Source organism: Anolis carolinensis, chromosome 6 (genome assembly GCF_035594765.1).
Source record: "Anolis carolinensis isolate JA03-04 chromosome 6, rAnoCar3.1.pri, whole genome shotgun sequence".
Lineage (NCBI taxonomy): Eukaryota > Metazoa > Chordata > Lepidosauria > Squamata > Dactyloidae > Anolis > Anolis carolinensis.
Genome location: NC_085846.1, coordinates 27,284,119 through 27,290,118, shown reverse-complemented (window position 1 = coordinate 27,290,118; position 6,000 = coordinate 27,284,119). Strand labels below are relative to the sequence as shown.

Sequence of the window (6,000 nt, the reverse complement as noted above, 5' to 3'; positions counted from 1 at the left end):
TGCAAGTTCTGTAAACATGCATTGTTTCTGATATGGATATCAGAACTTGGAAATTTACTTTTAAAATGTGGTCGATTTTTGTTACTTATTACCATTGGAGAAGCAATCAATTACTATTATTTGTTACTATGTTGAAAAAAGCAATTTATTAACTTATTGCATTGCTTGTTACTTTTAATGAAGTTTTCATACAATTATATGAAACTTGAAAAATTCCTATCAAAATGCCTTTACAAATACCTTTAAAAGTAATTGTTGAAAGCAACTTAGAGGCCTTTAACTTGCTACATTAATGAAGTAACTTCATTAATATTGTGTGGCTTTTGAAATGTACCTTGTTACACCATTATGCCACAGTAACTATGTACATGTAATTATATTCCTTCCATGAAATTGTATGTATGATCCTATGTCCTATGAAGTAGTTCTAAGATTTCAGGAACTGAAAAGGGTATATTTTCATCCATAGAACCACGAGTTACCTTGTACATCTATTTTAGCACCCAGAAGAGCTCCCATTCCTTTTTAGTTTCACCTTTCAAGACCAGGTTATAATAGAGTAAGTTGCCTTGCTAAATCAGGCCAAAGATCCACCAAGCTCAGCATTCTTGTTTCCAGAGGAATCAGACTGGTGTCCATAGGAAATTAACCTGAATATAATGGTGAGAGCCATTCCTCTTCCTTTGTCCTGAGCACCTGGTGATCAGTGATGAACGGCATTCCTATCTTACCCACTAACTATTTAGTCTTAAGTGTCCACTACATCATCCTGACAATAGGATGTGTCCCATGTAACATCCGTACTACACATGGAATACTTGGTAGAAAGCTATAGATGCTGTTCTGACTCCCCTACACTTCCAATTTTGTTAATGTATGAAAGGCATGGGCTAATTTCCATGTTAAAAGGCTATGCTCCCTACCCGAATAAGCACACATTCTTGTAGACAACATGCTTCTGCCACCTCCAAAATGCATTTTCAATGGGGAACATAGGTAAAGGTAAAGGCTTCCCCTGACGTTAAGTCCAGTCATGTCTGACTCTGGGGGTTGGTGCTCATCTCCATTTCTAAGCCGAAGAGCCAGCATTGTCCGTAGACACCTCCAAGGTCATGTGGCCGGCATGACTGCATGGAGCGCCGTTACCTTCCCTCTGGAGCGGTACCTATTGATCTACTCACATTGGCATGTTTTTGAACTGCTAGGTTGGCAGAAGCTGGAGCTAACAGCGGGCGCTCAGTCCACGGGATTTGAACCTGCGACCTTTAGGTCTGCAAGTTCAGCAGCTCAGTGCTTTAACACACTTCGCCACCGGGGCTCCTAATGGGGAACATAGTGCCCAGGAAATGAAAATCTGTTGGGGAACAAGATATACACTCCTTGTGTACCATGTTTTCTAATAGATTCATAGTGCTTTTAAACTTAGCAGTGAAACCTTCATCGATGGCAGCAAGGACAAAATGGCATTAGCTTGAGACTGCCATTTCCCCAACTTTGTCATGCCACTGTTAAATCAAAATGAGGCTGTAAATTTGTCCATTCACACACACACAGACACTTTCAAAAGTGTTTAGTTGTGTATAAGATGTATAGCAACCTATGCTTATCTGTGTGGCATGTCTGCTGGATTTGTGAACTTGGAAATCTAGGCTGGAGTTCAGCCGGTAGTCATACTTCTTCTGTGGCAGTGGTTCTCAACCTGTGGGTACCCAGGTGTTTTGACCTACAACTCCCAGAAACCCCAGTCAGTTTACCAGCTGTTGGGATTTCTGGGAGCTAAAGGCCAAAACATCTGGGGACCCACAAGTTGAGAACCACTGTTCTAGGGTCACGAAGCTAAAGGCAGAAAAACCTGCAAGTTCTAAGCAGTTGATTTTGCAACTGCTGCACCTCCAGCTTTCCCCTGCCCCCTTTTGCCACTACTGCCTGTGATGATATAGTGCACCAACAGAACTAATGCCCAAAAATCCAATATTTAGCATGTGTTTAGAAGGAAACCTTTCTTATCTCTAGGGAAGTTGGAGAAAGCTCCAGCGTTTTGTTAAGATGGGAATCTAGATGTGCCAGGTGAGTAGTTAGCTACTGCCATCTTGTGGCTTTAATGACTTCTACACCTGAAATATGGTGTTGAGAAAATAATGAGCTTTATTGCGTGGCAAATAGTCTCATAGTTCTGTGACGTCACACCCTGGAAATGATGTTTAATAGAAATAATACAACTAGATTCACAACCTTGGCTGATAAATGGCCGGCCTCCCGTATCATCCCAGAGATTAGGAAAGAAGGACAGCTTTCTGCCAGTGAGACACATAACTATTTATTTATCCAAAATGTAACATTAGGGACAGGGTTGAATCTGGACCAGGACTCATTTGAGTCAGTATTTACTGAATGGTGCTGCTTGGCACCTCCAAATGTATCAGTTTAACAATGAGCAGAGCAATTCTGATGTCACAGTAAAGAAACAGGCTGCTCTGGTTGTTCTTTTACATACACTTTTAGATGGTTCAATATTGTTTACCGTACTACTTTATGTGTGGTGTTTACTACTGTTAGCCACCTTGGGTATGTTTTATGGAATGTTAGGGTACAATCATAAGAATAAAAACAACAACAAAAGAGCATTAATTTGTCTAGCCTGGAGACCTACTAGGCATTACCAAAATTAAATTGGGATGAAGGGTAGGGATGTTAGTGGCTCTATTTTTAAAGCTTTTTAGGTGAGGTGGGAAGTTGATCCATTATTACAACCCCCCCCCCCCAAATATTTTCTCACTTGATTGTCTTTTAACCTTTAGTCATGCTTATCTTTCAGACAACAGTATCCATCATTATTTTCATATAGAAGAATAGTGTATTCTAATAATAATATTCTGTACTGCATGTTATAGTTTTGGATTAAAATAACAGCATCTGATAACTTGATTAAAGAATAGACAAAATATATTTGATACAACAAAATGTTCCAATAAGAGAATGCCAGAAAAAAAACATTGTGAAAAACCACTTAATCATTTCAAAACATCCTTTCTCTTGAGTGCCCTCATTTAAAAAAAGGAAAAGGAAAAGGAAATTCTGAAGGAACATTTGCTGGTGCATTTTCTCCCCTTAGAAATAGCAAAGAGAGTGCTGGGATATGTTTTCGTTGGCATCATCAAAGCAAAGTTATGTGAAGAGATGAAATACCCATTATCCTAGGAATGAATGCAAAAAAAATGTAAATATATATTTGGGAAAAACAGAGGAAAACATAATATCTAATAGATTTCAACTAATGGATAACATAACCAATAACTAATAGATAATAACTAATAGAGACCAGAATTCTGTATCAGCTACTCCATTCCATACGTTTAATTAAGTAACTGATGGAAATGTCATTTGACTATGTTTCAACCAGGGGTTGAAGGGAGGAAGATTTGATTGTGGCAAAAGCTGCAAACTTGTGACCAAAAAGCAATCATGCAAAATAGTTTTACACATCTGTAACTGTTTCACAACTGCATTAGCAAAATCTGATTTTTCATGCAAAATTATACAATTGTTTATCAATCTGTCTTGAACGAGATTGACCAGAAAAGGTCCTTCCAGTGTGGTTCCACTTTTGGACTTGCTCAGGATAATTTAAAATCCCTCTACTTTGTGTTTTCGACTGGTCATAGTATAGATATGTCCCCTTCTATTTTTGAGATCTAGGACAATTCTTTCCATTTCCTCCCTTCCCCTCTAAAAGGTTGGCATGCCTGCAACACAAGTTTTAAAAAGCTCAGTTTGCAGTGTAGGTAAGGAACTCGCTGTAATCACTCTTGTAATGCTAGGCATATCCTCCCTCTTGGACCATAAAATTGGACCGATCTGAATATTTCAAGTTACAGGAAGAAAATCCTTCAGGGATTAAAACTGCATGGGGGAAAAATCAATTTCCCTCTAGCAATTAAAGACAAAAAGTTGATTACAGACAACTATTTACCAGAAGGCTCCAGCCTAAAGAATGCCAAGCAGTTCTCCAGGGATTGTGGAAATTCAGAGGACTTCCCTCAGTCGCACACCTGCCCAAACTTTGAACCCACCACCTTTGGTTTTTGGGAAATAAGCAGGAAGTTTGCATTAAGAGACTGGCTGAACGGTTCAAAAATTGATTCTTTTGGTAAAATGCTAAAATGTGTCATATCTAAACAGGAGTGTCCCAAGTAAATGATGAAATATTTCAGAACAGTATTGTAGTTCACACTGATTCCATGTAATATCCTCATGGTACCACTTTCTTATGCTGAGAGTAATCCTATTTACATGGGGTATAGGCAGGAGAGCAGATCTGCCTCTGTGCTACTGCCAGGCCAGTAAAGGCCCATTTCTCCTCCTACAGAAGTGGCACAAAACCTGACTGCCTGTACTGTTTGTGACATGCATGTCACAGGTTGTTCCTTTGAGCCATGGTGATATTTTACAAACCATAATTCCTAATTAGAAACAATGCTCAACCAGTTTTTCCACCACCATTATCTCCCATTTGAACGAAGGTGTGCCATGCCTCCTCCCCACTGCATAATCTTATTAAATTATATTCTATTGATGCCTCAGAAATTAACCTCTGTGAATCTGGATGCTTTCTGCAAATGCGGGAACTTCCTGACCCACTCCAGCAGCAAGGAGAAGCCAGAAGATGGAGCCAGAGACAATATTCCTCCAGGTTTAAATCTAGATTACTGGCAGAAAAGCAGTACAAGACATAGCTTGCCAGGCCCTTTCAACAAAACAAACTGTGTGCAAATACTTCAGAGGCTGGTCTTACTTCTCTATGAATAGGGAACATTAAAGGTAGGGAGTACACCAGCTTCAGCTTGATTCACATTTCCCCAGGACTCAGTCCCATAAATTGTTGTCATTGCCAGGACTTCCAGTTACAAAAGTAGAACACAGATGGATTAAGGGCAGAGCTCTAGGTTTCTGTATGCTGCCAGATACATGATGATTAAATCAGTCCTGATATCTGCTGGTGTCCTCTGCAGGTCTCAGCATTGAGATAATTATTTTGTGCCTGACAATGACGACATAGCCAGATGTTTCTCTGATGCTCCCCATTCCTCATGAGACAAAGAAAAATTGTGCAGGGGGGTTTCAGAGGCCATACAGTAAGTTGGGAGAGTTGCTTTGGGCATTGCAGATGGAGAAAGGGAATACAGACTTCTGAAGTGCCCAAATGCAGACATAACGAAAATTATGTGTATGAATATCTCTAATAGGATGTCAGCGTAAGTGTTTGAATGGCTGTCACTGCTTGTTCAGTTATCTCTAAAGTACCTTTTAAGGTACCCTCTAAAGCAGTGGTTCTCAACCTGTGGGTCCCCAGATGTTTTGGCCTTCAACACCCAGAAATCCTAACAGCTGGAAAACTGGTTGAGAACCAGTGCTCTAAGGCATTTCTTAGGTACTCTCTAGCTGATGAAGCAGGAATGGTTTTGGTAAGGGAGTGCTGTTTGTGGCATTCACTTCGGAGTGCAGAGGGAAAAGGTCCTCTAGGAAGGCTGAATGCTCTACTATGTATCTCCATATTATCTTAGTATGACAAAAGTGAAGCAGTCATCTCTGCCAATTGGTTCCAGATACCATTTGGGACTGCATAGGGAGATGTTATGATAAATATGTACTTGCATTTGTGTATGTGTGTGTGTGTATGTGTATATATACCGGGCTGTGGCGCAGCTGTTGAGCAGCTGCCTTAAATCACTCTGACCATGAGGTCATGAGTTCGAGGCCAGCCCGTGGCGGGGTGAGCACCCGTCAATTAAAAAATTAAAAATAGCCCCTGCTCGTTGCTGACCTAGCAACCCGAAAGATAGTTGCATCTATCAAGTAGGAGATAAGGTACCACTTATAAAGTGGGGAGGCAAGATTAACTAATTTACGACCTGGAATGAGGAAGTGCCGTCAGTGTGGATGATGAAGCAGCTGCTCCCCCCTGTGGCCAGAATCGAACATCCCCTCAGAAGAAGGTTAACT

At 40.4% G+C, this 6,000-nt stretch overlaps 1 protein-coding gene across 1 annotated transcript in view; it reads right to left on the bottom strand.

Moving 5' to 3' along the window:
• Positions 1–2,186: 2,186 nt before the first annotated feature.
• skap1 (src kinase associated phosphoprotein 1) overlaps positions 2,187–6,000 on the bottom strand; it is a 362,424-nt gene continuing 358,610 nt past the window's right edge. Inside the window, exon 13 of the mRNA XM_003222615.4 lies at positions 2,187–3,194. The gene's annotated coding sequence lies outside the window, so the exon portion shown is untranslated. The remainder of the gene's footprint in view (positions 3,195–6,000) is intronic.